Here is a 21,453-nt window from a genome sequence, read left to right as displayed (position 1 = left end):
CAATGATGATGACATTGCAACACTTACATAAAGCACTGAGAATGTGCCAGGAGTGGGATATATGAAAATAAACCCTGCTTTCACATGGTAGGTATATGACAAAACTTGGGTTGTATTAAAAAGTTTTTTTTTTTTCCCTTAAGATTCCTAGGCATTAACTTCATGTTCTTTCTTCTTCACAGTTCATTCAAACCACCTGCAAAGTTTTGAAATAAACAAAGGGAAGGAGAACAATAATGCCACACATGTTTTCTGGGAAGTACCAAGGTACAATTCTGACCTGCTAATGCATCTGGGGGCATATCCAAGGTGGGATGGGGGGAGGTGACAAGAAGGCCCAAATCTCAAGGGGGGATCCAAAAACCCTTGTTTGGAAGGTGGTTCCTTTTGTGTGTTATAACTGGCATGTCTGATCTTCCAGCAGAGTGCTCTGAGAACCAGCCTGTGAATGGGTGAATGTCTGTAGGACGGTGTCCTCCACCTTTTCTGTACAGGCTAGGACACTGGCCAGGGTGGTGAGCCTCATTGCCAGTGGGTGAGCAAAACCATGATGTGTCTCTACAGCCTTGCAGCCAGGGCATAGGCTGAAGTCTGGTCACTGCTAGCCAAATTTCTGGAGTTCAGTGTTCAAAGTAAAACACATCAAAAGGCGAAGCAACAAAATGCGTATCTCCTTCCCTGCTGACACTCTTAGACATTAGGCTGCTTGTGATTTACAGAGTTTAGGACTAGGAGGAACAACCAGAAATCTAGTCAAATCTCCAGTGTAATTGAACCAGTTAATTGTTGCTTGAACCATACTTCTTTCTTGACCATAGACACAAGATTTTCCATTTAAAACAAAAGGAGAGCTGTGCTTGGGCAAATGTAAAGTTCAGCCAGCCCTGTGCCTGTTCTCTTGTCAGAGAGGCTTAGGGACAAAGGAAAAAGACAAGAAAGTTAAAAGAAGAAAGTTAAAAGATTATTTTTTCTCTCTAAAAACCTTCCAACTAACAGAAACCTGCACCTTAGGTTCCATCTTCTATATCTTCTCCATCTTCTCCATCTGCTATAGCTTAGTCTTTCAATAGCCATTTGGAGACGTATTCTTCTGCCCTGTATTAAAATATATTTTCTTTCAGTGGGTTCCAGTTTATTGAACAAGTAGATTGCTCATAATAAATGTCCAGTTCCTATCATGTTATATTGTTCCACTAATCTGTAAATCAGCAGGAAATTTCTTCTTATTACTCCTGCTGAATATAATGATGTTGAATAATGTAATGGGCAGTAACAACCCTTAAAGTAGCCCACTAGGAACACACCCTTTTACTGAATTTTCTTCTTACTTACTATCAATATTCAAGAGCTCTCATTTAGCTTCTTCTGTATCCAAATAAGCACTCTATAGATAAGAAAATATTTCTAATCAGAATATTGTGTTCTATTACTTTAAATGACTAACAATAGTCCCAGGTAACTCACATCTTTAAGTAACCTTACCTATGTGAATTTGTAATCTGAAAGTTTACAACCTGATTTTGTTTTACAATACCTACTTGATTGACACAGATTAATTCACACATTGTTTTCCATTATTTTGTCTGGAAATAATGTTATTTCATAATAACTAATAAACCTGTAAATATCCAGATTTCCGTAGCTCCATTTATTTATTTATTTATTTCAAGCATAATGTCTTCCAGTGTTTTGAAACATCATTATCACCATCAGGTTCATTAAAAATTGCTGTCACTGGCAAAAAGATCTCCACAGCTAACTCTTCTAGGACACTCAGTAGAAAGTTATGTAAGCATGGTTCCTTTAAAATATTTTGTTAAAGTGGATGTTTTCCTTTGAGCTGATGTGGTTCAGAATTGCTCTTAGATTTTTGGAAGTAGTCGTTCTGAAACATCACTTACATTTTATGCTTTGGGGCTATCCTTTGTTTGGGTATTCTGAATGCAATGAGGTCATGATCATTGGTTCCTAGGCAACGAACAACTTCTACTCCAGTGGTTAATTCATCTTTATCCATCATACGTAGTCCAAAGAAAAGTAACCTTCTGTGTCAGAAACTTATGATCTATAATTATTAGAAAGTCTGTGACGTTTTGTTCGTGTGAGATTTTGAGCATGACTCCCCAAGTGAAGTCACTCTCTATAACAGCTATTTGTTTCTCATTCTTTATCTGTATTGCAGATAGTAGTATTTTTCTGACAGGCAAATAAGTTAATATTAATTCACTCGCTTTGAAATACTTTCTTGACTCTGTATTTAATAAGACAAAGTTCTGATATACAATACACATTTGCATGCTTGAACTATATACTCAGACACAGACCAAAAAAAAAAAGACAAAGATTTTGTGAAATATTTTGCATTTGTATAGCACCTTCATCTTACCATCCTAAACTGCCTTTAAAAATGAATTAACATACTTCTGCTAAAAATTTATGCCAGTCACTGCAGTTTCTTGGCTCAGGGAAGTATTGAGATAGATAAAATCTTATTAGCTTGATTTCTTGTAAGTGGGGAAATTGGAGGGCAAAGTGGTTAAGTTCAGCATGTGAAATGTGGACATCTCATCTATATTTAGGTGCCTCTGTGGCCTGATTTTCAGAGTTTGCTGAGCATCAGCAAAATCCCATTAGGGTAAGTTATCAAGGTCATGCAGGAATCTTATGCCAGGAATTGTCCTGACTCCCTGCCCAATGTTTTAGTGATGTGTGGAAACAAAATTAAGATATTAACTCTTTTTATAGATAAGAAAAGGCATAAGGTTTCTAAAAAAAGAGTCCACCACCTTCAATTTCATCAGATCTGTACAATTTAATCTCCACCAGCTCTAATGCACTAACAGCCATATTATGCTGATTTGCAGTTACCCAAACTAACACTAGGTAAAGCACAGAAAAGCTAAGTTTCAAACAAGCTCTTTGAGGCTGTTGCCTGTTGCGTTGCTGGTTTGCTCCAGCTGTGGGCTGCTATCCCTTAACCCAGAAAAGCATGGGGTGTTTGCAGCCTGGTCCTACTGGCACAAGGCTCTGGAGGACCCATGGGCAGCTGCAGAAGAGGGCACTAGAAGGAGATTTTAATGAAGCAGAGTGAAAATGAAGCACAAAAGCATATTTCTGTAGTGGAGAATGGAGAAAGGAGTGGCAGGAGGCTAAGCAGAATGATGACAAGTTAATTATTCAAATAAGATGAAAATACTTGTGACCCAGTCCCATAAAGCCTGCTGTCTTATTGCTGTATGCTGCAGAGATTTTTAATTTACAGGGCTGGAGAGTGATGGAAATAGAGGCATTAAGCCCTGAGCTACCAGGCAGGCAGGAGCACTGAAATGAAAAAGTTATGTTTAGAATGAGTTCACTGGAACATGACCCCCATCTGCACAGGATTTCTTTCTTTCCTTCCTTTTCTTTTCATTTTTGGTAAGTGACAAGCGAGTTCTGGGTCAGATTCCCGACAAAAGTGAAAAGAAGCAGAGTGAAATAAAAATTTTGATAGAGCAATTCACTTGGGAAGATGACTCCTCCCCTGCTCCACCACTCACCTTGGTTGAGGAGGGAAGGAGAGATGGGGGCAAGAAACAAACACTATCTCTACACATATTGTATAGTCTGGCTTACCATATCCTGTCTGGGGTAGACACTTAACTGCTTACCTTTCATTCACCGTCACATTTAATTAAGTTCCCTTAAGGGTCATCATGAGCATGGGAGCTGGGCTTTTTTGTTCTCCACTCTTTTTTAAAGTGAACTGACACACTAGCCAGATTTTCCAAAGCACACAGCTCCCTTTTGAATCAAATTTTCCACCAGATGAAAGTGTAGAAGGAAAAAGAGGGTGAATGTGACTTTTTTAAAAAAAGAAAAAAAAAAAAAAAGCTGTGCAACTTTAAATTATGCCCATTACAGCTCCGACCGTAAAGGAGCTGAGACAGCACCTTTCCTTTAAGGCTTGCTAGGTGAGAACTTTCCCCTGTGCTTCCACAGCTCCCCTTACAGGGCTGTGCTCTGCCTGGGCTCGCCGTGATGTCAGCCCAGCACCAGCCCGCTCCTGGCACCAGCAGCAGGTTTGCTGAGGGGGGAACTGCTCTCTTGGATTTCCTCCTTGGGCTGCTTGGTTGGAAGGCTAACACATGTGGGTGCTGCAGGGGCTGTTGTGTGATGACCATGGCACCCTCACCTCACCAGGTGATACAACCCCATGCAGCCCTGTGGGTTGTATCTCACATCCCTCTGAAGTCCAAGGCAAGGCATGTAGGTGCATTTACCCCCAAGGGATGGATGTCCCAAGTTGTGCTTCCAAGCTGCCGTAGGCATAGAGGTGATTTCTGATTTATAGCTCCCAAAGAGTTTAGTTGCAGATGTGAAGAAAGCCCTGGACAGTAAGCAATTTCCTGGAAGTCCTTTTCCTTACTGTGTCTACGACAACCTGAGTACATGTACAGAAAAGGCAACAGGTATCTAGCTGAATTGCAGAAGACCAACCCTCTGTCATATCTGCATAAGTGAGCCTGCCCTAATGAGATTTACCCTATTTTCTCAAATCTGGGGATTCTCCTGAAACAGAAAATCCATCTTCTCCATAGCTTGCAAAACTGGGAGCAGGATCTGTTGCCAAAATATAGGCCTCTCAGGACAATTTAGATGCTCTAAGATATCTAAGCTACCCCTACAAAGCTGGTAGAAAGGACTTTAGGACCTATGGCAGACCCACATCTTTCAAAAGCCACAATTGGAGGCCATACCAGATAGTCTACACCATCTCAAATGGCATGAGAGGCCTACACTGAAGCAACTGAATGCTCCCCTGGGAGCTCATGGTCGCCTAGCATGATCCAGCTAGGTTAGACATGGTAAGTAACGCCATTCATATGCTTTGCTTTGCATGCGTGTGTGGCAACAAGAAGTAGGAAAGGCACAGAGATGACCTGTAGTAACACTCATCTGGACATTCTCGACTTGAGCGCTGCTCTAAGTTTTTAATATTCCCAAATTTGGCTCTTATGCAGAAGCTAAGATTGCCTGGATGAGTATTACAACAGATTACCTGTGAGCAGTCATAATTATCTGCAGCAACTGCGTTCACTCTAACGTTAAAAGGTGTGGTTATTCCATATGCTCATGGCTGTTTGCTGTATCAAACACGCTGTAAACCTTCTCTTCTGTGGTGGAGAAAGGCATAAGCTCAAATGTGGGTGGTGGAAGTGTACTACAGTCAAAGGACAATCTGGAAGCCACACCCTGAAGAGGTCAAAGCATCATGTCTACCCTATTTACCCTTCCTGCTTCCTACATGCTTGTGATCCCCTTCAGTATGGGGCTGAGCATAGAAGGGTTTTCTCGTCCAGGAGAAATGTTTAAGTTTTCGGATAAAATTCCTATCCCATGTTAGAGCAAGCCCCAGACACTTTGGAGATTTTTGCTCTTCTGTTTTGAAGGGTGTCAGAATAGGAAACATATGTTGAAAAAGACCCTTGTCCAATACAGAATTCCTAACAATTTGTTAGGAAAAAAAATTACAATTTGTTGTTTACAAATTGCTTGAGGAGTAGAATATCCACTTCAAAGCTCTGCCCACATTTCAGGATCTGATATGCCAAGAAAGTGCATACAACTGGCAGCCTTTGGGATGGGATCTCACTGGGATCGTTCCCTGTTGTATTAAGTGCTTGTTCAAACAGAGCCATTGATTCAATAGCTCAGCAAATATGGTGCCAGTATTGGGGAAATACAAGTTTCAAATCTGAGATACTCCATTGTCATCAAAACTGAGATGAAACTAACTTTCAAAGGGAGCAAGTGAATTTTTTTTTCTAGATAAAAACAATATGCTAAAAAGTAAATGATCTGCTTCATTCCTTCACTTCTGAAAGCAAAAAGTATTTCTGTCTAGCATAACTAGATTTCTCAGTGGTTGAAGATAGGGCTATGTCTCTAATAGTTCACCAAGGATATCAAGGAGGTAGGCTAAGAAGTATGTGGATGTATATGCTAAGGGGGTGATCCTCACATGAAGCACGGGAGTCCTTCTTTTTCTTCTGGACACATCTTTGTGCTCTTGGAAGCAGTCTGTAGATAAAACACTTAATTTTAGTGTTAGACAGTGATGTTTTATGCAATCTAATAGGCTGCAAAATAAAATATTTTTCACAGAGAAGTAGAAGTGATAACTAGCTATAAACGTAGGACATGCGGAAATTTACTAGTTTTCCTATGTTTGACTTTTGCTAACATATGAGACCAACAGTCCTGGAAGAGTTTTTCAAGGTTTTTCTAGGTGTACGAGCTAGAATAAAAGTACAAGTTTCTGGAGGTTCACCCAGTTATAAACAATTAATACAACTGAGAAGAATATATTACAAAAACAAAACAAAAGAAAAACCCACCAAAAAGATAACACAGAATGGGGAAGAATGTCTTCCTGCTTTCTCTGCAAACAACTTAGAAAGATTGCTTCCTGACCTGAAAACAGTTTATGATGAATCAGACTGGTCTAGAGCTTTCGCCCAAAACTTTAAATCAACAAATCAACATTATTACTATTTCTAACAGATTAAGAAAGAAATGTAGTGCCTTAATATTAAGTGAAGAAACCAGAGGAATTAAAGTCATCAAGCACAAAAAAATGTGCTTAATCTGTGTTTAACAAGGCTTAATCTGGTTTTGATACAGATTTTTGTCTCGTATCTGTTCTGAAAATTAAGGGTAGTTAAACTTGCATGTTCAGAAGTGATCAGAAATAGGTATTCTTATTCTCTTAAGGAAGACTCATTGAATGATCTATTGATCTCTTGTTTACTGCACTGCCTACAGTGTATGGGACTGAATTCTTCACCCAAACAGCCTTTTGTAAACAAGCAGTTTTATTTTTTCTTTCAGAAATTACACCTCCATACACAGATTCTTCCATTATTTTATTGATCTTTCACAGATGAAGAGAAAGAATTGTAGAGTTTGGTAGAAGAAAGAAGTAATTTGGGGTTAACTGCTGAGAAAGGTATTGACAGGATCATATGGTTTCAACTTCTAAGTTTTGCTGCAGAACATAGAATAAAATAAATGTGAAGCTTTACTTCCAGATTCTCTGAAACTACACTGAGTCAGAAGTAGAAATTGGTTTTGATTACAAACACAATATTAGAAATGGATGCGAAAGACAATATATTTTGTAACCTTGACTGTCTGTCAGTGTTCCATACTGTAATCAGCCCCAAACCTTCCAATAGTAAAAATAAGAAACAAAGGTAAAAATGATTAACTTCTTTCATCATTTTCTAAAAAGATGATAAAAGAAATGCAGGGTGGCATGGCTGTGGTATACTAATTACAACTGTCATCAGGGGAAAAATATATGGAGAAGACATTCTAGATTCTCTGCATCTGTAGGCACAAGTCATCTGCCCTTCCCCAGGTCTCCCTAGCTTAGGGTCTGGGCGTTAGGAATCTTAGAATTGAGAGCATTTGTGGACACAGAAGCTGTCCTAGACAAACAAACTCAGTTGTGTCCTAAGTAGTACCCCATGGTTTAGTGGTGGGACTTGGTAGGTCAGGTTGACAGCTGGACTTGATGGTCTTAAAGGTCTTTTCCAACCTAGATGATTCTATGATTCTATGACAGATACTGGAGAGGAAATAGTCAAACTCATATATCATACCTGAGAAAGAAATCCATAGAGAAAGCAAATACATATCTTTTTCTGCTGTTGGTGAGCTCACCCCATGAGGCAGCCAGATTTATGATAGCCCTTGATCTTTTTATCTTGACGGGTAATTTGCAGATCCTTTAATTAAGTACAAGTAGCAGATTTTTCTACGAGGTCAGTGAGCAGCAGTGCTGGTTAATGGAAGATGTTAGCCTCAATTTTTGTAAACCTTTTTGAAAGCAGTTTGAAGGCTAAGTAAATATCTCAGAAACACCCATTAAGTATGCAGGTGTGACAACCACTAGTTTAGCTGGCATTTTGGAGTCTTACCCTGAACTGTCACTTATTGTCATTTTTCTCTGGGAAAGTCTTTCACATACTCTAGGGCTAGTTTGTCCTGTTAGTTTTCCTCATGAGAGTTTGCTTTTACTGTCATGGAGTATGGCATAAAGATTATTTCAGGGAAGGTCCTGTAGAAAAACTTGCTAGTAAGAGACAATATTTGCATGTATTATGTGACTTTATGTCGTATGTAACAAAAAACAAAAAATGTTGTCATTCATCACTTTTGAAATTTTTGCAAATGTGCATTTCTGCCATATTAAAGCACCTTAGATTTTACATGACATGAATTTTTATCATCCACTCTGCTTTTCAATTCATTAAGAACAACAACAAAATCAGGGAGGACAGCAGAAGGATGTTTCAAAATAATCTGGGAGGGAGGTGTTGTAGAAACAGAGATAAGCAATAAGGTTATATCTAATTTAGAAAAACAGTTATTAGATAAATATCACCCAAAATCTAATAAGAAAATTCAAGAAAAATTCTTAGAACACAATTACATTCAGCAAGGGAAATGGAAACCAGAGAAGAGATTAATTTTCAAAGCAGACAGAAGATTTCTAATTCTTCACTGCCTTCATTATCATCTAGAATATTGCTTGAGTTGCTTCAATTAGAAACCTGAGATCCTACACTGTTGCATGCAATAAATTGCTACTTCTAGTTTTGTATTCTAAAAGCAAATGCATTAATTAAAGAAAATTCAGGGTTTGTCAGATGGAAGGCCTGTGCTGGCCTGTAGAGGTTACTGTCCTCCAGCTGTTTGACCGGGTCCTTTATTCAAGATGTGGTAACTGTACAAGATACTTTGCTACACTGCATGGAAAAATAGGGTCATTTGATTGTGACTCACTTGAACCCATGTTACTTTGCTTCCCAATGGGCTAACAGCACATGCACAGAGAGCTACTGTGTCTCAGATGACTATGTCCAGAGCAAGCCAGCTGGATTATGCCCCTCATATAACGTCACGGCCCGGGAGGCTAGCAGTCACTGCATGACTTATCTGCATAAACTCCACGGAGTATAATTCTGGGCACGTAATCTGCAAAGACATATCTCCCAAAGAGAATCATTGGGAAAGAACAAAATAATAAAGCGTTTTGTTTATTTATAGACAGAGCAAATATCATCAGTACAAAAAAAATGACTAGGGAGAGATATACACATAAATGTTTGAAAAGCACAATTGCTAATGAAGGAGTAAAATGTGTTTCATGGTGCAAACAGACCCTGGTAGGAGAGAGGTTAGAGGTATATCCTAGAAAAGAGTTCTTATGACTTGATTATTGCATAAACTGCATAAAAAACCAGCTCCCAGTCAATGAGATAGACCCAGCTGTGCTTGACATGATCCCATATGTGCCCTACAGCAAGTAACTCAGGTTTTTGCATTTCTGACTCAGAACTTATCTATTTCATGGGGGGCTGTTATGAAACTCAATTAACACTTGCAAAGCTTTTGGATGGCAGTTACTGCATAAGTGTGAAGTATTATATAATGGGATGAAATTAAGGACAGAGAAGTCTGATTATCAGGAAAAAAAAATCCAACAATGTCGTCTGTTAGATTGGGGAATAATGCCGGAGGGGAAGTAGTGGATGACTCATTGCTTGAGTCAATTAAATCTGGGCTGGATGTGGCACCAGCGAATATAATGCAGGGCACAACCTTGTAGTAGGAAAGATATGGTACACATGACCTGATTTCTATGATCTTATGCTTGACTCTATAACCAACCAAGATTATATGAGCTCATATAAACTTTACATCATTTCTCATGTGTTTCTCATGTGTTTAAGAACTCTCAGAACATTGTTGTGGTCTGTGCTCAATTGATGAATACTTAATATATTAAAGTACTGGAGATCATTAGCATTCCTGAGGTTGTCTGGCATGCTTTGTTTATGCAGCATGGAAATGGGAAATATTTCTTTCAGCCTTTATGAGATATTGGCAGTGTCACCTCCCATAACCATCAGCCTACCAATTATTTGACAAAATATGCTGATTATTGAAATAGCACTGTTATTAAGCATTGGTGCCAGAATACTATTAAGACCTGCAGCCTGCACCACACAGAGGACACAGACCATGTGGTAGGTGCTGTGGAACTGATTGATTCTTCTCACTTCCCTAAATCACAGAATTTGAGGACTGGACCGGCCTTGTTAACTTCGATGTCCTTCATGACTGGTATCGACACTAATTTTTATTCCCCCTGAAACAGCTTCTTGCTGTTCCTATGCCCTCTACTAAAACTTGATGATAGGTTGCTAGGTTTTAAAAGGCTTGAAGAAGGGAGGAAAATAGCACTCTTTTTTAAGTGGACATTGAAAAGACTATGCTCCAGCCTCATCCAGTCCACCTAGTTTCTCAGGTAGCAGCCCACATGTTTTATTTGTTTAAACCACAAAATGTGACAGGAGCTTCTGGAGAATTACTCAGATTTGTGACATCTTTGTGAGAGGATCTTATCCTCACTGAACAGGAGAAAAACAAACAAATAAACAAACAAAACAACCACAAAACAACAACAAAAAAGCGCCCTCATTTTTAATGCTTCTAGTTGTGTGATTTAACTGTTCCTTAACCCAGGAAGCTCTACACTATTCCACTTGGAAGGACAAGACCATCAGCAACAATGTGTTGTTCAGTGTTATTTACATGGCTTGTAAGGAAAGTCAGCTGAAAGGCTTCAACTGGTATTTGCTATGCTGACTTTGTGCAAAAGCTACTTGCTCCCCAGAATTTTACAAAAGAAGACTTCCAGTGCTTCAGCATTTGGATTACAAGGTAAAATAGCAACAGACCTGTAGGTGCCAAGAGGCAAAGAAAGTTTGCTCCGTGGCCCAAAACACCTTTTAGTGGCCCTCTGTGTAGAAGGTACTGGCTTTAGCATCAGAGCTTAATTGGTTTCTGACCTACATGTTTGTGTGAATGCCAGCATAGCCAACCTGTCCTCATAGTGACATATGTGGTGCCTTCTGTTTAGAGCAGCCAAAACAATAGCCAGTGCATTCTGCCTTTACAGCACTTCTGTTAAAAAGCTCTGAAACATATCATCCCCTGATATACCTCGTTGCACTTGATATGTCAGAGATGAACTCTGCCCATTTACAGATATTTGAGAAAACAGCCTCTGAGGACAGGACGAGGCAGATGTGCATTGCACTCAAAGAAGTAATTCAGCCACTAAGTTTGAGTGACTGCATTCAACACCTTCTGTGCAGCTTGAAGGTATTGGACACTATGGTGATGCCACTCTGCACACAGAATTACGGCTACCCAGTTGTATTTGGTGATGTATATCAACATATCTAGAACATACTGAGCTGGTATGTTGATATTCATTGATATATCTACTACCTTGCACCATAATAATTGTCAGTGCACTAAAAATATAGCTTCTCCTTGCACTGTCACCATGCAGCAAGGTCTGTCCCGTCTGTCCCATCATCTCACTTGCACTTGGTTTGTTGTCACGGCTGCCTTTGAAAACTACTCTACCTGCCTAGGTCATGCCTGAGGTAGGTAGAGGTGATCCTTACCAACAGTTACAGTTATTTTTAACCCCCATGTCCCATACAGGTCCTGCTGATTACAGTGCAGCCAGACCAAGGTCACTGACCAGACAGCCTCCTGGATGGGGGCAGCTTGAGGCCAGCCTGTAGCAGCAAGCCAGACATGACAATGCTGCTGTTGATGAATGTTTGCTGTGGTGATCTCATGGTGATGTGATGACATTAAGTAGAACAAACAAAGTAGTGGCTAATTGACTCATCAGTAAACATCCAGCTAAAGAGAATTAAATGGAGAGAAGGCTCTGTGAAATGATTTAATTTAATAGGAAGCTCTTGATGACAAGATTTTGTTAATTGTAACTTCACATGGCCCAGGAGGTATAAAATAAAAGTTTGGAAATGTTTCAAAAGGGTATTGGAAAGAACAATCTAAATTTTAAGTGTTTTTTTTTTCTTTCTTATTTTCTTTTTCTTTAACTCCAAAGGTAGCTGAAGTAATTTAGAGAATTTTTAACATTTGTTCATTTATAAGCTGAAATAAAAAGCTACGTCCAGTAATAGGCAGAACATCAGAAACACAGAGTTTACACATTACCCTTAGCATTCGGTGCATTTGTATACATCAACATTTCTAAATTATACAAAATAAAAGCCAAGGCTCATGTAAATTAACAGACTTATAATTGGTAGTTTTCAATTTCTAGTCAGCATTTCAGAGGAAAGAAAGCTACATAAAACAGAGCTTCATTCAAGGCAGCTCCTGTTTTCATTATTAGTTCTGCACAGGGGTGGAAATTTGGCTTAAAAGGACAGCTCCTCGTTCTTGTGGCAGTTCAAATGTAGCACACAATATTTCTGAAAATATTTTGTGAGGAAACTGTTGATGCAATTGTTATGAAACACGCCTTGAGGGACCATCTCCATCCTGTAGTGAGCCTTACAAAGACTTGCTGTGATGTTTCTTTTAGCCATAACTTTGTTAAAATAAATATTAAAGTTCAGAAAGGAAACTTCCAGTAGGAAAGGGCTTTTATCACTTCAAATGTGGTATGTCTCCAATTTGACAGCATCAGCTGCTACTTCAATCTTCATGTTCCCAAAGTGTCCTGCTAAGTTTTACAAGCAGCTGTGTTAGCACCAAGCATCCTTCAATGGCATTTGCTTTAAGAGAGCTCAGCTTTCTGCCACAGTGAAGACCTGCAGTGATTGCACACCTCTTGAAACATTTACAGAGCCGTTACTTCAATACTGACTATTAAACATTGAGCAACCTCTACCCATGCTCTTAGATACTACTATCAGGCTAATTCCTATCCACTAGTTGGAAGACATCTGTAGCCCCTGAGTAGTTATAGCCCCGTTCAAAATCCAGCTTCTTCCTCCTGGAGGAAGAGCAGTATGTGATTGTGCCATTCAGAGATTACTTTCTTCTTTGTACTCACCTGTGAACAGAGGACCAAGGATTTCCACTGGTCTCTGTTGAAGAATAAACCTGGGAACAATCTTACCCTCTTTCAGCACTGCTATTATTTATAACCCTCTGTACATAATGTGATTGTTTAAGGAAGAATACTTAGATTTTTTCTCTTTCCTTCTCCCTTCACACCAGGCCTATGTTCTACTTCAGTAGCTCTTTCTCACATCTCCAAGTTCAACTCTCCCTCTCATCTCCAGCTACAGAGGTATCAATGAAGGTAACCATCCTGATGCTTATGACCTACTCCTGGCCCCCTCCTCCCAGTCTCTCACAGCTCAGCCTATCCAGTGTGCAGCTGACAAAATCCTTTCCCATTGCTGTGATGCTATATCCCTCTCCCCTGAACCTCCATGTTTGCCAGACTTCCCTCAGTGCCTGTGACAAGCTTCTCCTTGCTGGGGGATCCTTTTACTCTGCCATTATCTGAGAGCACTTCCTCTTCACTCCTTACAAAGAGCATCCATGCCAATCCCATATGATTTGCATAATTAGCCAGCTAATTTTTACAAAGTAAAATCTATTCTGGCCATCCTAGAACAATTTATTTATTTTCTCATTTTTGGATTCTTGTTGTTTACAGATCCTTCTGGGAAGGTTCTATATTGAGATTCTAGGTTAAAAGTGCCAAGTGCATTTATGGCATTATTATGCAGGAGAAGCACAAATAATTTGTGGTGGATAAATTTAAAATCATGGTGATACACAACATGTAGAACAGTTCCTTAGTCCTTGCAGGCAGGTAATTCTTTCTTAGAGGTCAGTACAATTAACATCACCTCTCTAAATCTTCATAATTGCTTACATTATTTTAATCAGAGGAATAACCTTGTTCCTTTCAATTTTGATTAACAAGAACTACTACCTAGAAAACATTCTTTATATATTGTATGTGGAGCACCTTCTGATGGCTCTGTATCAGTCAGAATTAAATCCTCTGAGCGTACTAAAAACATGGGAGCCTAAATGACTCACAGACCTGCGTGTGATATGATGCCTGTGACTTTTTAAGTCACTGGTTCAGCTCGGGAGCTACTGAGAGTCTTTACTGGAAGGTCAGAGAGTGCTGCTGCGTGCCACCCTGAAACCTGTAACACTCGTGTTTGCTTGGTACTACATATACCAGTAACAAACTGTGACTTCTGCTTTTCCCTTCCCTGCTATTGCTACTACATTCTATCAATGACCACATATTTCATGGGTTCTATAGTGATCCAGCAATTTTTGGAAGTTAATAGAAGATTTTTCCACACTGCTTTCTCAGGAAGGAGCAATCTTCATTTTGATGAGTTTATTAAGCCTGACTTGGTAGAGTACAAATGATGCTCTAATTGATAGACTCAGTAGAAAAGCGTGATAATAAATAGATTAAAAAAGCTAAAATGTCTTTGACTAAGATGGGCACAATGTCAGGATGTGCTAGGAAGACACCATTATCTCAGCTGTTGGTATTCATTTTACTGGCATTCTGTGCATTAATAAGAAGTATTTATTTCTTTACTTTCCTTCAAGAATTCCACCACTTCATGAAGAAAACACACACATGCAAATACCAGGGCATTAAAAAAAAAAAAAAAGATGAAGAAAATAGATGAACAGACTATCATTTTAAGGTCTTCTTTTGACGAAAATGAATTACAAGTTTAGGAGATCCACAGTTTTCTAAACTGGATTGGAAACAGTAGTTAATTACAACACATTTCAGTTGGCATGTCGACTTTAAAACAAAACTTTTTTTAAAAAAGTTTTTTAGTAGGTCTCTCACTAGAAATGTCAGTTGTTTTAGCTGATTGCTAGGATCAGTGAAGGAGGACAGCTACGTTAATCAGAACTTATAGGCAGAGTATGCATAAATATAGTGCTAAATTTAGCAACACGTTCTACTAGATTTCATGAGCAGCAGTAGGTGTGACTGTAATACATTAGGATCAACCAAGACAATGAAGTTACTGGACTCCCAAGGGCAGTTGATTGACCTGAGGCTGCCAAATTTTCTATTACCAGGTAACATTGGCTTTCTAATTTTCATAATCAGTAACCATGAAATGATAGTTAAAAAACAAAAACAAAAAACATAAACACAACATATGTAAATGGATACATATCTCTATATAGTTGAAATTGCATTGATAAGGAGGGAGAAAAATGGCTGAAGACCAGAATATAAATATGGATACTTTACTCAAAGATGCACAGCTCTTAGCAGGATTAAAGACTAGGTCTGCACCCGTATGTACAAATACACTGAAAGATGCCAGTGGAAATATGCTTCTGACCTTTGAATTGGCATACTGGATGTTAACATTGGTCTGAGTTAATGGACTTTAACAGTGACTTCTGCTACAGTTTTATTATCTGAACAAAGAACTCACTACCAAGCTGATTAGATGTGCAATTAGAGGTACAGAGAAAAGTAAATCATTCAGTCACTAATTTTTCTAGGAAGAAAAAGAGGTTAATTTTACATTTGTCCAAATCGTGAATGTGTTCAAGGTGATGGGAAGGGAAACCACTCTCTACTAAAGCCTGGTTTGATATCCTCCTGAAAGGATCAGCGGAAATAAGATTTGTGATAACTTTTTGCAGGTGTGTCACAGGCTGAGGTAGCAAGGACTCCAGAGGAAGTAGGCACATTTTTGTTGTAGCCTGTACTCCAAATGCAGTGTCTTGCCTTATCTCCCTAACAAATGTCCCTTAGAAAAGCTCTCCTAGAAGATCATGAGGTGAGACTCTAGGGGCTGATCTTACTCTCAGGTATAACTGGAAAAAAATAAAATTACATTAAAAAATACATATGTTTTTGATTCTTACATTTCTGGGTAGCAGTTGGAACTTCGATACCTTCCACATATCCATTAAACTTAATGGTACTATTACCAGACCCTTCTTCCCTCTCATCCTGAGTTTACAGTCCACTTAGCTCTGTTTACTGACTTGGGATTTCATGGTCAAGGGAGACAGAATTCAGCTTCTTATCAGAACTGGCAGCCTGGTGTCATGTACCATGCTCCTTTGCTATGGGTTAATGTGAAAAATCTTGAGCACGGCTAATTTTTGTTCAATTTGTAAAATGTTAGCTCATCGCATTGAATGTCATTCAGCCCAGCACTTGAAGCACTGAATGTCAATTAGCTTGAATAAATGGACTAACAATTTCAGAAGGGCAAAAAAGTCACTTCAGAAAATTCTAGCTGAAATTGATCCTCTACAGCCATGTGTTAAAGATGTGTAATCTGGTTGCTAAATGTTCTGCTTAGAAAAGACTTTTACAGCTGTCTTGCCAAGGCCTATATTCAAAGGGAAAAAAAAAAAGCCTTGTAAATCTATATTTCTTTTTTTTTTTAAATTTTATTTTTTATAGTAAACAGCTGTCACTGAAAACACAAGCAGTGAGGAATCGTAATTTTGTGGATTGTGCATACATCTTGGAGTGAAAAACAGGTTCTAGTCCTCCATCTACCATTGACTCATCCTTCTTTCAGACCTCCTGGAAGCTGGAGTAGAGTCTACCCCTGTGATTTCCCATTACTTTCATTACACTCCTGGCATAGCCTCTTTCAGCATGGCTTCCAGCCTTAATCTGAAGTTATATGCATGGCTGCACTGTGCAAGGCTAGATTCTACCCTTTAAAAATGTAAATCTTCCCCCAAAATTTTCTATATGCAAAGTTGCTGTGGTCTCTTTATGTGGATCAATACAAGGAACTGATTATAAAGTTTTAAAACTGTATTGTGTGCGAAAGCACTGCTTGATTTGTGTGCTGAAACATTTAAAATGGCTACTCCAGTTTTGCTAAATCTTAGAATACACAGAAAATGTCATCTCCAAATGAATGTATCCTTTAAAACCACAGGCAGTGAGAAAGAGTAGAATATGGAGAAGAACAGACCAGAATTTGGGCCTTTGTCTGGAATTTTGATTACTACAAATAATAGCATTTGATTCATAATTATACTTCTGATGGCTTCTATTTCTTGGGTTTGAAGAGAGAAATGACTGTGTCTGACAGATGTTCATTACATATTTTTTAAAGTTATAGAGGGTTTCTTTCAATGTGACATTGTGCATTTGCTGTTTCTCTGTCTAGAATCAAGTGAAATTACAGTGCAGGACTTGACAGGGAGCTTTGTTACCTGGGGAAATCTGCACTGCAAGTCGTTTAATGTGTTGCAAATGTTAGAGATGCCTTTTTAGTATGGGTATAAAACCTATGAGAGTACAAATATCATGAGGAGACGGTCCTGATTTACAGCTTGCTAGCTAGACATATGAATGTTTTAGCTTTGTTTTGAGATGAAATATGAAATGTAAAACTCACTTGAGACCGCATGTACTTATAGCCATTAAAACACTTAGAATCAGTCCGCCTAGGAATTAACTTATTCTCAGTAGAAGTTAACATAAGTTATTTCAAAGCTCAGTGTTTACATGTGACACAAAAGTTGAAAACAGCTGGGGACATACTTCATGCACTATTACTATCTATCTGTATACATAATGTAGTTTCATAAGTGAAATACACAATAAGTGGCCCATTGAAGGAAAAAAAATAGCAGAAACATGAAAAATAACAGCAATTGGTTAACTAAAATAGACATACTTTTGTTCTAAAGACATCTTGTTAGTTAGTGACAGGCAAATTAATTAATGACCAAGATTTAAACCAGGCACATGTGATTTCTTTTAGCTGTGGTTTATTCTGGGACATAGCAAATGCTGATTAAAAAAATACTAAATACTTACTCTAGAATTTAACTGGGTGCCAAATATGCATTTGGGGCCCTATTCTTCAAGCTGCTCAGTGTTTCCTGTGAGGCAGCCATCAACTAGGAGGGATATTGGACCCCTTCTTGAGGGTCTGACTGAGTGCTGAGGGCACTCAGCCTTTGATCTTTTTTAGTTCACAAGACGCCCGAGGCACAAAGTTCTATAAATGCTTACTAGACTCAATTGTGTAGTATTACTTATGCACAGAATTTGGATTTTTATGGTTTAGATTTCTCGTAAAACTGTTTGGAACTAACAGTGCTTCCCACCTGACATATTGTCTAACCCTCTGGACTCTCATAACATTTGTCAAGCAACTGAAAGACCTTTCTATTTCAAATTGCTCTGGATTTCAGAAGTGGCCACTGGCTCTCCCACGCCCATTCAGAGAAAGCCGGGTGCACTCCTAAACCTCTCTAGGAAGTCAGCAACCTTCCAGTCTCAGTACTGGAAAAACAAGATCTGTGATTAAGCAGAGGTTGTCTCCTTTGCTGAGTTGTCATTTCATACTTAGAGGAATTTGGATATTCTTACAGTCCTCATTTCATTTCATCCTCCCCAGTCATTGCAGCACAGCTCTTGTTCTGTCACCTGAATGTCTGTATCCCTTTTACAGAACTCCAGTAGAAGTTGTCTGTGGCACTGGCTGTAAAACTTTTGGTGATCTAAGAGAGAGCTTTTCCCTTTCTTGATGTTCTGCAGATGAAGCATCCTGACATAGAAGCCTGTATAAATAAATGAGAAATAGCAAATGATCTGGTCACTTCACCAACATCATCCAGAAAAATTATACGGATCCCTCAGGAGGGAGGTGGAAACTTTTACTTACAAGTAATTCCAGGGTATGTTTAGTCACCACAACGTGAGATTTCTTCTGCCTAGATCACTAGGGAAAAAGAGGGGAGACTAATATGCAGCCAAGATCCTTCCTGGGGTTGTAAAGCAGCAGAAGGCAAGAACCCCTGCCCTACTAAGGCAGCTGCTCTCCACACTGGAACAGCTGCCTGCATTTGCCAGGCACGAAACAGAGGCCATTTCACTGAAGCCCAAGTTACAGGTCTGCAAATTTGCTCCCAGTGCCGCAACCATCACTCATTTCTCTTTTCTGCCCATGGTGTTTCTGTGCCTTGAGGCTGATGAGAAGACTATATGAAACAGCCATCGCTCAAGGCTGTACCCTGAAAAGGTAAAAATTCTGGGTGGCAGATCAGTCAGGCTCCTTGTAAACATGGGAATAAAGAATAGCCATCTTCTTGACCAAACTGACTTGTGCCTACCTTTTAGGTTAGTGATGGAAAAGGTCTCCAAAATAAAGTGTCTTTGTTTCCTGTAAAGACAATATCCAGCGGAAAATGCATTTGAAAGCCTCCAGAGAAAGATCTGGCCTGCCTGAATAAGGCATCTAACCTTACGACCTAACTCCTCTATTTAGTTTCTACTGTGAATGTGCTATTTGAGGGAAGGCATCTTTTTTGTTTCAAGTTAGATTGCTCAGACCTAAAAGAAGTCTCATGAGTCATGCAAATAAAGCTCAAAGAATCAAAACTAATATTGACCCCTTCTCTGAAATACTAAAATGGTCTACTTGTCTCTATATTTTATATATATATATATATATATATTGTGTTTCTTACAGGGTTGTATGACTAGTGCCCTCAGCTAGAGAATGCTAAAATCTTACATATATACGTGGATACAGTGAATATAAGTTTCAAGAGTTTTGCTCTTGTGCGTAATGCACCTACAGTGTGTGTGCATGCTATCGGTTATCTCCAAGAGCAATCACTGTAATAGCAATTATCCCCTTTACTCGTCTTAGCTCATCAGGACACTGATTATACTAATGAATTTTAATCAAGTTCCACAGTATGTACATGCTCAAAAAAAAATGTCAAAGGGAAAACCAAAACTATATAGTCTCTTAAATTCCTAAAATCTGCTGTAAACAACAGAGACCCATAGCTTACACTGTGTCTACAAAATGTCTTGGTGGTGTGTTGTTCCCGAGACTGCTTGTAATACAGTTGGGCTCACTGCAGAATAGAATGAGGAAATGTGTTGCCAGTTTGAAAAGAGTGTTAACAATTTAAAAAGTGCCAATCAAAGCAAAAAGATGAAACATTACACAGCTATTAAGAATATTATTCAGTCCTTTTAAATGATTGCCAATTTAGATACTTCTCTCGTTAAATCATTCTTGTTAGGTATTGTACCGAATGCCAGTTTTCAAGAACAAGACAGTCCACAGGCTTAGCTCATTAATGAAGACACAACCTGGTAGGTAATTTTATAATTAAAAAGGATATTTTGAGGACTAGAATGACTTTTGCTACATTTCCAAATCTCAGTTCAGTAAGAGATTCTGTGTAAAAGAATTTTCATGCTAAATTGTAAGAGTAACTGAGGAGATGAAAAGGAAGGCATAGTTGAACATTTCTGTGTGTTTTCAGCAGAACAGCCCTAAAATGTTCTGTTTATTAACACAGTGGAGAAAGGTTTGTGTAAGGTTAATGTTAGAATCACTTAGGATGGTAACTCCTTCTGCAAAGCATCTGCATAAATTAGAAAAAGCTGCCAGATTTCCATCTGTTAGCAATACAACTTCAGCCACAAAGACAACTGTCGTGACAACCACACTGAGTTAGTCTTTCAAATAAAACCTGTTAAAAGCTACTGCCCTCCAGCCTCCACCCACTACAGTTAACAGCATTAAATAGCACTCTAACTGGTATTTATTTTCTTAGGCATTCCTCACTTGTGCAGCTGCTGGCACACTGGCCTTTGATTTAAAATAACCTCAACAGGATAAGAGTATACAGTCTCTGAAGGTCATGATGTATATGAAGTGCTTGTCTGAAAAAAACATCCAACCTGAACTTTCTCAGGCTGATGTTACTGGATTCTGTATACTTGTCTCTCACCTATTTTGCATGGTCTCATGTCTGGGAACTGCGATGGCTCAGATGATTTTTTCCAGATGATGGCTAGCCTCAAAGAGACCACTGAGGCTGTTCTGGACAACTGGCCTAGGTTTAAAGGTAGTGAGAATCATCTCTAGGTCTTTCTCCCCTCCCTGTCCAAGCTCCTCCTGCAGTTTTTGATGAACTTGGGTGGCACAGCAAGTTCAGGCTAGTTTCAGCTCATCCATGAAATCTGTGCTGACAACAATATCAAAGCTATTAGATAACTCATTTGTAGAAGGTCCCTCATTCAACAGTCTATTTTTACTCAGGCATTACAGTGTCTCAAGACAACACATATACCACGTACTGACCTTTAAAGGAATAGGCTTAACTTTTCTAAAGCCCTCACTGAAATGTGAATGTACAAATGAACAGACTTTCTTGTAATGGTAGAACTCTCTTTGTAGGATTTTGTCATTTTTGCCATCATGAGGGCTGAGCTGCCACCAAGGCGGCCTACTGGTGGGGCCAAGGGTGCTGGAACCCTTCTCCCATCCTCAGAGGGGATGTCTGTCCATCTACCATGTCACTCCCTTATCCCCACTGCAGTTGCCTCTAACACTGGTTATTCCTGCATGTATGTACTGCACACTCTCACACTGGTTGCACAACTAGGGTAGGAGATTTGAGTTAAAATGTTTATCAGAAATTTGTAACTAGTGATTTAAAAGCACAGAAGAAATTTATTGAAGGCTGGAACACCTCTAAAAGCATTAATGAGTGTTTTAAAAGCTTGCTGTA

At 39.0% G+C, this 21,453-nt stretch overlaps 2 long non-coding RNA genes across 2 annotated transcripts in view; one reads left to right on the top strand and one right to left on the bottom strand.

Annotated features, from left to right (window-relative positions):
- The window catches only part of LOC310883893, a 133,988-nt gene extending 132,022 nt beyond the window's left edge, over positions 1–1,966 (top strand). Inside the window, exon 8 of the long non-coding RNA XR_014573916.1 lies at positions 183–1,966. This is a non-coding gene — a long non-coding RNA (uncharacterized lncRNA). The remainder of the gene's footprint in view (positions 1–182) is intronic.
- A 13,619-nt stretch (positions 1,967–15,585) lies between these two features.
- Positions 15,586–20,331, bottom strand: LOC310892840. The gene is made up of 4 exons (XR_014578514.1): positions 19,717–20,331; positions 19,027–19,076; positions 18,579–18,635; positions 15,586–18,474 (listed from the first exon to the last, which is right to left on the bottom strand). It is a non-coding gene; the product is annotated as an uncharacterized lncRNA (long non-coding RNA).
- Positions 20,332–21,453: the final 1,122 nt, after the last annotated feature.

Source organism: Anser anser (genome assembly GCF_964211835.1).
Source record: "Anser anser genome assembly, chromosome: 1".
Lineage (NCBI taxonomy): Eukaryota > Metazoa > Chordata > Aves > Anseriformes > Anatidae > Anser > Anser anser.
This window is presented reverse-complemented; position numbering and strand designations above follow the sequence as displayed.